The 12,215-nt window shown below is 33.0% G+C and overlaps 1 long non-coding RNA gene across 26 annotated transcripts in view; it reads left to right on the top strand.

The window, feature by feature from the left end:
* Positions 1-12,215, top strand: part of LOC118181616 (uncharacterized) — a 976,960-nt gene that overhangs the window by 923,088 nt on the left and 41,657 nt on the right. For 25 of the 26 annotated variants that reach the window (XR_015039873.1, XR_015039874.1, XR_015039860.1 and 22 more), the window contains one exon: positions 6,481-6,546. This is a non-coding gene — a long non-coding RNA (uncharacterized LOC118181616). Of the gene's footprint in view, positions 1-6,480; positions 6,547-12,215 lie in introns of those variants that run through there. The other variant, XR_015039858.1, reaches the window with a different exon arrangement.

Below are 12,215 nucleotides of genomic sequence, written 5' to 3'. Positions count from 1 at the left end.
TTAATTAACCGATTCCTCAAGGGCTCATTTGAGTCCTCGAAAATGACATCAGAAATTGCAAATTTTAAAATTAAATATCCCGGTCAATTTTTTTCGTACAGAAATCAAACTTCTTGTGTTTTTCTTTTTTCATAAGAAAAAAAAATCCCAAATATAAGTATAGGAAGCGGGAGACCGCATTAAAAGTTAGATTTTGTTATTAGTCCAAAGGGCTTCGTCCCTGAAGGACTATTGTTTTCGTTTTGCGATTTTGCGTCGAATCACTATAAACGTACGTTTCATTTTTCAAACTGTTGCCACCAAATGTTAGAGTCCTGCATTATATTTGAAGAAATTAAGTAATGAAAAATATGCATAAATGTATGTATATTTCTCGCATTGTGATAAAACAACGGTCCATAGAGCCATCAAATTTAGAATGACGTAATCCTCCTACGAATATCGGCATGTGGAAGACCAAATTTGAAATTAGAAATTTGTTTTACTATCGATTTCTTATTTTGTAAAACTTTAACGAATTTTTGATTAACAGAATCAAGGATTTCAAAGCGAGCAATGGCAACACTCTACGGGGGGGGGAAACCTTTTTATCTCTTGCGCGCGGAACTGTGTATCGGAAATTCTGAAGATATGCTCATTTTAAAATTATTTTGCGACATTGCTATTGAACTGAATTTTATGGTTCAAGTGCAAAGAACATGATATTTAATAAATAAAGGTAACACACAAAACGTTAAAAAAACGCCCCTTTGGACGTAATTTAAAATCTGAAATCTTTCAGATTTTTTTTAAATTTTATTTTTTGATTATTACAAAGATTTGAAATTTGTGTAATTACTCCATTACAAATTACTAATCGATCCCTAATTTCGAAGAAAGCAAAAAATTCAGATTACATGATAGTTAAAACAGTGTGCGAGTATATTTATTATATATCGTAACTCCGCAGTGGTTTTTTTTATCCATCACTAACTCAGGACTTCCTGATCTAAATAAAAAAGACAAAAAAAGAATTTGGATTACATGATAGTTAAAAATCAGATGACTGTATTTGGTATACATAATAGTTATGTAATAACTTTGAAATTGATTACTAATTCAGGTATTCTTTACCTCGAGGAAACAAAAAATTCGGATTAAATGATGGGTAAAATCGTACTGCTAATTTTGCCATAATTTTATAACGCAATTTTTTAATGAATTACTAATTCAGAAATTCCTACATTTGAGAAGAAAAAAATTTGGATTATATCATAGATAAAACCAGTTCACTAAAATTCAGTACGTACTGCTATTCTGCAATAGTTTGAAAGGAATTAATTTCTACTAATAGTTTGAAAGGAATTAATTTCTACTAATAGTTTGAAAGGAATTACTTACTTTACTTACATAGTTTGAAAGGAATTACTAAAATTCAATACGTACTGCTATTCTGTAATAGTTTGAAAGGAATTAATTTCTACTAATAGTTTGAAAGGAATTACTTACTTTACTTACATAGTTTGAAAGGAATAACTTACTTTACTTACATAGTTTGAAAGGAATTACTTACTTTACTTACATAGTTTGAAAGGAATTACTTACTTTACTTACATAGTTTGAAAGGAATTACTAAAATTCAATACGTACTGCTATTCTGTAATAGTTTCAAAGGAATTTGAATCGCTTACTCCGAGGAAGCGAAGAATTTGGATTACATGATAACAAAAATCGTGCAGTAAACTCAATAATACCTCAAAATATTTGTAATTGATTACTAACTCGGGAATTTGGAATCTCGAAAAAAGCAAAATATTTTAGATTAGATAATAGTTAAAGCTCGAGCGAGAGTTTTTCGCATATATTGTAATTCCGCAAGAGTGCTGTAATTAATTACTAATTCAGGAATTCTTAATCTTGCAAAAAGTGAAAATTTTCGATTGAATGATAGTTAAAACTCGCGTAATTAAAATCGGTATATGTTACAGTTCCCCAAAATATTTATAATTAATTACTAATTCAGTTTTTTTTTTTTTTTTTTTTTTTTTTTTTAGCTAAATACTTTGTGAATTCAAGTTTCGCTTCTTTAAAGCATTTAAAAAAAAAAAAAAAAAAAAAAAAACCTGTCTGAATTTTAACAGTATTACTCGTGTGTGCATACTGATAAGGTAGAATGGTATAACAATGTTACAAATGTAATTTATTTATTTTAAATAATGTAGTCAACACAAATTTATTTCATTAATTTGGTGAATGCAATAACTTTATAATTAAATGCCCTTTAATTATTTAATTTAACACAGAAATTCTCGTGGTGTGCTTTCCTGCTCGATTTTATGTATGAAAAGAAAAGCAGTTTTACAGGCATTCAACCAAGAGACGTGGAAATAAAATGAATAACTTTTATCTGGATATGTAGTTGCAGGCAGTTTTCAGACTCATCTGCAATTTAATTTCGTCACACAAATGCTGCAAGATTCCTATATTTTAATTTATGTGCTAGGGAAAAAAATAAAAAGTTGTTTCTAGTGTAATTAATCGACTGCGATACAGGAAGGAGGTTGACGGGAACGGGCGTGTGAATTGTGTTCATACGGAAAGTGGCCGTACCGTCTCGGGGCACGGGCCCCCAACCGATTCTAATAGAAAAAAGAAGAAAAATTAATTGCTTTTCGTAAGTGCAGAAAATAAAATACCTGTCACTTGTTATCCTTTTTTTAACTTGTTATCATTTATTTTCATTAATTCTGAAGCGTATTATTGTTTTCACGCGTTCATAAATTCCTGCTTTTGTTCCACCTTGCCCTCTATGTTATCGACGGAAGGAACTGCAAAAACAAAGTATGAAATTGCATTTTAATACAGGCTTCGCCAACCATTTTTGGCTGCGGGGCAAAATCGCCCAAAACATGTGTATTAAGAAGCCATTTCCGGTCAGTGGTATTTTCGTTTTAGAGTAATCTTTCTTGGCGAATAGTAATAAGATAAATTTTATTGAGGAAAAATTTAAAGCGTTTACAATACGCTTTAAACATAAATACTAAAATTAGAATTATAATTATTTTAAAAAGAAACATAACTGAATGAACTTTACTTTTCTCTTCCATATCAAATCAAAAACGTCCCTAATGCTGAGCTTATGAAGTCAGTTTAGTCATGTTTGGCTTATAAGTTAGTCGTCTTAACCCTTTGCGGCCCAGTGTGTCCGGTCTGGACACACCAAAAAATTTCCTTCTGTACGCACAGAAAAATTGAATGCAAAAGGATTTATAGGTTACTGTAGGTTACTCTTAACCTTCTTTATTTATAGTAGATGGCAGCTGAACACAAACCAGTCCATATATTTTAGCCATGTTTAGTTTTTTAAGATTCTCATTTTTCAAAGAAATCTTCTAGATTTTTTTTAGGGTATAAAAGGAATTGTTTGAAAAGAAATTTTTATGTTATTTTTTTGGCTGTATGCTAATCTCCTTATTCTATATTAGTTTTAAATTTTTACCTTGAAATCTTGCCTAAAATCAAACGGCGAACCCTAGGTGTGCCCAGACCGGGCTCACCGATAATCTAGGACAACGGGGAGTCTGTATTCTTTGTTTCTCAGAATCTCATCGGTCAGTTCATTGACAACAATGCTCGTTTCAGCACTCTTTTCGAAGCTCTATTCAATCAGTGTGCCCACAGAATTAAAACGATAAGTGCTATCTTCACAAAATTTTACTTGTGTACTCCTCTAGGCCTAGTTAGACTGCCTACATTTTTTTTATCAAAATTCCAACTTCAAAAGGTAGCGTGCCGGAAAGGGTTAAGACGAATACAAGCACTGAATTTTAGGGGATTCAGATGATTCTGTTCTCACTTAAAATAAATTTCATGTGTTAAAATATTTGCTAGCATTTATAAATTAAAACGAATGTGGACGAAATGGCAAAGCCAGTTTTTTAGAATTATGGATGATGGATAGGCATTGACAAACTTATTAATTTCTGATTGAAATTATGTCGCAATTTTTATTTTTGAAAAATAAATGCATGTTCGTAACTAAAATTCTGTACTTAAACAAAAATTCTATTGTTATTACTATGGAACGTTTTCCTCTTCCAGCACCCTTGGCACCGTATGGAAGGTCATATAGTTATCGGAAAAATTGATTTTCTCACTTGCGGCTGGCTCTAAGGAACTCTGTGCATAAAATAATTTTACTTCGTAAATTTTTAACAACAAAATATAAAACTTTCAAAATTTCATCTGTTACTTGTACGTTAAGTGATAGCTTCCCGACGCATTCACAGGCTTTCCCTTGTACGGTTATAATTCCCTTAGTACTATTTTTAAATAACTTTACTTTTCGGTAATAGGAGCTTTGGCTTAAAAAGATTCTTTGTGCCCCAGTGTCTATGAATGCCTCTATGGGTACGTTATTAAGAAAAACTTGTATTACAGGCAATTGCGACTTCCTACCCATAACTATATTTAAATGCATCTTAGAGGGATTTTGTGAATTGCAGGGGGTCTTCTTCAATTTTTCAAGCCTCTCTACTCGTTTAAAGACTCTTTCTTTCCTCCTGTTTTCCTTTGGGTACGTTAACGGTCTTTGTCGAACTTCTTTGTCGCATTTTCGTTTTCATTCTTACTCATTGACAGCTTGCTGAAAAACGTTTTCCTCCGTTAAATTCATTTCTTTCTGCGGACCGGCTGTCGGGATAACTGCTGTTGATATACATCCCTGGGTAGGAAATCTGGTGCTTTCTGCTACCCGCCGGATGAAATATAACTGATACACTACTGATACAAGGCTGATATAATACTAATACAATACTTTACTAAAAACAGTCTTACAATCAGTAAAGTATTGTATCAGTATTATATCAGCCTTGTATCAGTAGTGTATCAGTTATATTTCATCAGTAATGTACAAGTAATGTAACACTAGAACATTGATCTGTGATATTTTAATTCGCACTTTTTTTAAAGTCTCTGTAACGTATAATTTCGTGGATTTATTTACCGACTTGTGCAAAATCATTCCCATTTAATCAGTAATAATATTCAGTGTTATATCAATGTATCAGTAATGTAGCAGTATTAATCAGTATTAATATCAGTACCAGTATTATATCAGCCTTTTATCCGTTCTGCATCTGTCATATTTGCATCAGTAATATACCAGTAATGTAATGTATCTTGAATATTAATCTGTAACTCTATAACATATTATTTTGTATGTCTTGTCGTACACGTTGAATACCTTTCAGGTGGCATCATGTATTTTGAAGGGTTGCTATAGATATTGGTGGACGTGGTGCTATACTAATTAACTGTTTGATAAGGGGATAGTGCCCACGTCTTCCGTTCTCTCTCTCTCTCTACTAATTCGAATAATTCTTGAAGCTTTCGTGGGTTTCTCAGCTCCATGAAATCCCTTACTCCGGGTAACAGTCTTGGTAAAATGATTTCAATGACTTCTGCATTCGGCTTCCTTCCGTATAACAAACATATTGGATTAACTTGACTTTACATAAAATAAATTCTGCGAGTTCCTCAGTTTTGCGTTGGTGAGAGCTGTAAAGTTCGGCTTCTAATTTTGCTCGGTTTTTAACTATTGTAAAGGCCTTTAAGAGTGCCGCTTTCAAAATTGTAGGTAAGGCTTCCGATTTCTCCAAACAAAAAAATTTTCCAATGCCCTTGCATTATGACTCCGCCTATCCTCGGAGGGCGATCGACGCAATAGCTACTTTCTGTCTATAGGGTACAGAATACAAATGGAAGTGATTATCAAGGGCTTCCAGGTATGAAGGGACAGAATTCTTGCCGTCGAACACACTAGACCTTCTTCATGAGTGAAAACGCAAAGAGCTTTCAACTTCTACTTTTGCAGATTCTTCTTGAAAGATTCTTTCTGAATAACAAAATTCCAGAGCAGATAATTCTTCCTTAAATTTGTCATTTGGATTTCTAGAATTTTGAAAGAATCCCAGTATCCAAGCTATCAGTCTAATAGTTCGCTAATATTCAGCATGATGCAGTTACCGTTTTTCATCAGAAGAAGTTGAGGTAACTAAGGCCATTATCTCTTTCTTTGTGTCTTACAAAATTTCCATATTTAACTGAATTTGAGAAACAGGCCGGTTTTCTTCGGACTGTTTAAGGCATTGTGAGCCCTGTAGATGGGGAAGTCAACTGAATTGTAATATGCAAGGTCATGCTGTCATTGCTTCTTTTGATTGAAAAGAGAAGTTTGCGCGGATGTTTCATCTGATGCAAGAATTACTAATGGAGGTTCTGAAGTGCTTCTACCTCCAGACGATCATATTTTTTATCAATACAAAACTGGCACTGGAGCCAAATTTCGGCTTTAAAAATTCTATCAAAATACATTTTTATGTTTACCTCTGCTTTTATGAAATTCTCATTATATTCTTATTTTACTGCGTACTCATTTTGATATTTTTTTATCATTTTCATCTTCTAGAAATTAAAAGCTTATTTCATGATCTATTTCAGGTAGCTGAGAATAAAGACCTCCGACTTTTAGCTGAGCATGCTTCCAACTAACCACAAAGGCCCACGGTAAGTTAAGTAGAACTTCCTTTATAAGTTTATAAGAAAATTTACAAATTGAAAATTTTATGAAACTGCAAGTTGAAATTTTAACATAAATCAATACATAAACATGATAACATAAATATCAGTATTGAAAATTCAATACGAAACTGACATATAAATTTTAAAATATTTGGAATTGATAGTTATCGGTTATTCGAATATGGAGAAGCATGTAAGAACTTATACTGAAGGACAGGGAGGCCTTCGCGAAGGAATTTCCAAGTGAAAGTATCCTAATATTCCCATTATACATAGAAAATTACTAAAATAACCACTAAAACAGACGATGCAGCATGTTGGCTGTCCTGGGATGGAACCCGGTTTCAACTCCCGCTATTCAACAGTCTTAACCATTCGGCAACTGTTAGAATAATACTGAGAATTAAAATTTTAATTTAATATAAAATTGAGGCTTTTTAAAAAACTTTGTAAATTAAAAGATTTATAAAGAAAGATTGTAAATTAAAAAAACAATTGTAAATTAAAAGATTTATAAAGCTTAAATAAAAAGGTTAATATGAAACTAAGATGCAGAAATTTCGAAAACTGCATTGTAAACTGTAATCTGAGTTTTATATATTGAAAAATTTTCAGAGAAACTATAAATTGAGAGTTTAATATTTTAGTAGATTTCTGTAAATATTTAAAGTCCCTTGCTATCGTGTTATTGTAATATTGCGTATATTTATTTGTTGTTTTTATGATGTTAATTTTAGGGGTTATTTCGTATTTGTGGCCGCATATTATTCCTATAAAATATCCTGTCCGTAGTATGCTATATAAATACGGCTCCGACATTCAGGACGAGTTAGTTGATAGCCAGCTGTGAAATTTAGCACTTCAAAAAGCTGCACTGCAATTCAGAGTTTAGTCAGTGAGTGTTTTGAGAATTGAAGATATTTCTGGTGCGCCGAGAAAGAATTCTTTCATATCTACCTTCTCTTTGAGCTAATTGGAGGTTCGAATCACGCGAATAGGCTGGTTGCATGGGAGTTTTCGTGGTTTTCCTCATTTGTAACTTGTATACGAGCCAGTTTCCCTTAGAAAGTCCTCCACGAAGGCATCCCTCCCTTTAGGCAGATAGCCGTCGTGTGCTTTGCCATAAATGAATAATCCAATCCAATCCTTGAGCTAATTGACGGCTATTTATATTGCTGTGTGTCATGAATCTTTACGCATATCTTGTCGTGAATCTTTACGTTGATTTCTTCCTGCTTTTCTAGAGTAATTGTTTAAAAAGACATTAACAAACCTGCAGCTGAGGGCCGCTAGTGGCCGAGTGATTCAGTCGCTGAACCTCTGGTAATTCGATCTGGGTTCACTTCCAAGCGAATGGGTTGGCTGCAAGGGCGTTTTCGTGGATTTCCGTGTGTGTAATATGGACACGAGAAAGTTTCCTGTAGAAAGTCCTCTAGTGCTCTTTATCATAATCAAATACGCAAAACGGAATCTGTAGCTCGCAATAATATGGAACTGAAATACTACTGTTAAACGTTTAATAATAAACAACTGAAACATTAAAACAGAATTCCGCAGAGACAATTTCTTTTCCTCAGCTTCACAATGCCCGTTCTTTTCCCACTCAAAGGTGCGCTGTTCGTTTTGAACTCCAGTGGCAACGGTCTCGCTCCCCTCCCATCACTTTCCATTTTGAAAGGCTATTTAGGGCCTCCGAATCGGGACAATCTATCATCGCACAGATTTCTATCAGGGTGCGGGGAGGCAATAAACAGACACAGCTCCACCTGGAAGACGGCTCGACCACGCCCCAGATGGAATCCTTCGACGCAGTGACCGCAATTCGTTTCATATTTAGAAAAGGATGAAATCACCGTTTATAAAAAGGGCATTGTTTACAGATGAGGAGAAAAACATTTCCCTCCCACTGTTTTTATTTTAAGCTGAATTTCTAAGTTATGCAACAGGTGCCACCCATCTTCAGTGTTTGTTAGACTTTGTAGCTTTGTTTGCGTTAACTATGGCAATCTTCATTATCAAACAGGGACAAATATGTGTTCCTGGCACTTTAGAAAAACGATGGCATCTAGAGCCGCCCATGTGAACACACGTGATCCTCCAGCCGGGGCACTTCGAAGCCCGGAATGTCGAATTTTTTTAACTCCCACCAACATAGATGAATACGTAAAGGAGGTAATGCTTCTATGCAAAAGTCCGACAGCGAGTTTCCGCTGAACGCGCAGTTTATTTATCTGGTTTTGGGCACAATCTTGATGACGTAACTTTTTCTCAACTTTTATTGGTACTTTTCCGTTTTGCCGGCCCAGACGATAAAAGTCGCCAATAATGGTACAACTGATGCCAAATGGTAACCTTTTACGTTTACCCTAACTCGCTGGTAACCTTTTAAGCCTCATTTTCAAAACAAGTCGCAGCCATTTCTTAACAGATTGATTGGCTCTTTCAATACTGGCACACAATTACATAGAATTTTTACCAGATAGTACAATTTTATGCCCTAAGGCCATTCGCGGTAATTAAGTCAATTAGAATGCAATCACACCGCTCACCCGGGGGCTAAAATATAGAAAAGGCAAAGTCAAGGGTTAAATTCATCCATTCTAATGAGAATACACTAGCGAAGTAAAGCACTGCGGTTTTACATAATTTCTGAGTAAGCTATTCGTACGAATTGAAATAATTCTTGCACTTAAACTTGTATTCCAAATTAAGATTTAACTTGAAATTAATGTAGATAATTACTGAGAGAATTAGATTTTTGTAGCGTAATTTACGTGAGATGAGATCTCTTGGGGTGAATTATTTCAGTGAGTTATTCGAGGGAGACCCAATCCGCCTTGTCCCAGCGGGACCATATGGTTAAAAGTAGGTCAACCCTCCTCCAAACCAAAACGATGGCAACCAGAGACCCGTGGTTCCTCCTCTCATTAGCTGAGCAAAACAAAAAATTAATTAAAAAGCCAACTAAACCACACTTTAAAACCGGGTCCCCAAAGCCCGAGCCCCGTGTACACAAAAATTAGTATAAAGAAACCAAAAAGAACTTTAAAATATACAATCAGCATTCCAAATCTCACTTACTCAAAACTCATGCTGATAAAACATCACAAAAAACATAAAATAACTAACCAAAAATAAACAAGGGTTAGTAGAGAAACTAAAGATAAGAAAATGACACAAAACACAAACAAACACTTACGCAATCAAACAATCACAGACAAAAACACAGAGAGGCAGTTTCTGTCACATAATAAAGCATTACAAATACTTAGTATCAAATATTTAAATTATTTCCATGCACGTTTACTTCAACTTAAACGTATACCAAATTCCTACAAACATAAAATTCACAAAATAACTATCATTTAATTAAAATATCACTAAACCATGTTCACGTCGACTTATTTTTACTTAAAAAAACATCCCAGAATTGCACAAAAATGGCATTGCGCACACTCTTCACTATATCCATGTACACTGCTTTTTTCTCATAAATTAGAAAAATTTCACGAAAATACATGACAATTTTCTCAATCTTTAAACCCGGTAAAAAGAACATATATGAAATTACCTAATCGCGAAAAAGTATTTACCCTTTCCAAATATGAACATTTCCACATATAAAATAAATAAAATATCCAAAAACTTTTACCTCTAAATCATCTATTGTATTATAAACGTCACCAACGAATTCATACCGCAACCATTACAAATACTTAGTGTCAGATATTTAAATTATTTCCATGCACGTTTACTTCAACTAAAACGTATACCAAATTCCTACAAACATAAAATTCACAAAATAACTATCATTTAATTAAAATATAATTAAATTCAAAAACACTACTTAAAATATAAATGAGCACATACATTAAATTAATAAAAATTACCTTACAATCCTAATTACTTTAAACTAAATCATTGCTAATAACAATTTTCCCAATAATGCCAAATTCCTTTACTTCCACCTTACATTTAGAACAAATGCATAAAATAATATCCTCAAATAATTAAAAATACTAACTTACCTAATCTTCTTCAGAATCTTGATTACGTGTCCGATAAACTTTTCTTCTTTTTGTTTCAGGATCTTTAAAATCATACTTATATTTCACAGCAAGGTACCAGGTAAAATAAATAACTTAATAAAACATCTTTATTTCTATCTCGCACAACCTTAAAGAAACATTTATTACTACCCTTTTCAATACCACTAAATACCCATTTCGAATTCACTTTAGTTACGGCCATGGGATCCAAAAATTCACGAACAATGTTTCACACAACACAGAATAAAGCCAAATACAAAATTTCCAGATTTTTTCCCGATTTTCCCCCTTTTCTGATTAAAGAACCGTAATTCGTCCATTAATATCACATGACATATCCCATGATGTCTCATTTCCCTCACACAAAATAATGCATAATCGGAACTGAGTACTGCTCACATTATTACCAAAGTCCCAGGTAGTAACCTTTATCGCCTCCAAAATGTCGCCAAACTACCAGTTACCATATTGTAAAGATCAACCCTCGCTTCAAACTATAAAACAACATAAATAACTAAGAACCTCAAAGGGTCCATTGGGGAATTCCCAAAAGGAAAAAAAGAACCTACAGAAGGTCACACCAAGCCCGCGCGTAATAAGGTGTTCTATAGTTAAAAATGCAATAGAAAATAATTATAATCTGACAGCAATATTAATTTTAACTTTGCTACTTAAAGCCCCGGTTAGAGCAGAACAAAATAACTACATTAAAGTAAAATAAAATCCTCAGCTCACAAAAATGATTGTTAAATTGATAAAATTATCTTAAAAACATATAAAATCATTTAAAAGCCTAAAATTCAATTAAAATATCTAGACTATGATCTATGATGTTATTACAATGTGCCTAAACTGTAAATATGTGCTGTGAACATATGTTTAAATTAATTTTAAAAAATATGATGTGTACACCACATGATTTCCTTGTATTGGAATATTAAATTATACGCATTTTTTCTTGCATTTCATTTAAACTTATTGGATTGAATCAAATCTAATTCGCCGACAGCGCATAAACCACAATAGAATAACTGCATTCTTTAAAATTCACTCTAGTATTTGTTTACCATAGCGACACTCTGGCGCTAGATTCACTTAACAGTATTAATAATTATATAACAGTTAACTTATATAATAATTATATAACGGAAACTAAGTTAACTGTTATATAATCCAAAAATTATATAAGAGTTAACTTATATATTTCGTTCATATTATAACTCATAATGCACAAAATTTATATCATTTAAAGAATAGAATTATCTAATCGTTGCCACATGTTCTATTCAAATACTATAATAAAGCTAGAATGATGTATAAAAGAAATTAAGCAAACAAAACAAAACAAAAAAAAGAAACAGTTTTTCACAGATGATTGAGTATTTCTCATTTAATTAATTCAGTTCTCACTTCGCGAGAAGGCAAAAATACATAAAAACTCAAAATATCTATATTAAAAATTACGAAGTAAATCTCAAGCCCTTATTTCCTCGAAAAAATTCCAGAAAGAATTAAGCATTATTTAATTGGCAATAATAGATGAATGCGTTATCTTTGTTGTTGGGAAGCTAAGTTTCTCTAGGTTGGCAACAAATACACTAGTCT

This window comes from Stegodyphus dumicola, chromosome 2, assembly GCF_044657685.1.
Source record: "Stegodyphus dumicola isolate Sdum_Otavi_A_Nest chromosome 2, ASM4465768v1".
Classification (NCBI taxonomy): Eukaryota; Metazoa; Arthropoda; class Arachnida; order Araneae; family Eresidae; genus Stegodyphus; species Stegodyphus dumicola.
Note: the sequence above shows the minus strand (reverse complement) of the source record. Positions and strands in the feature narration are given on the sequence as shown.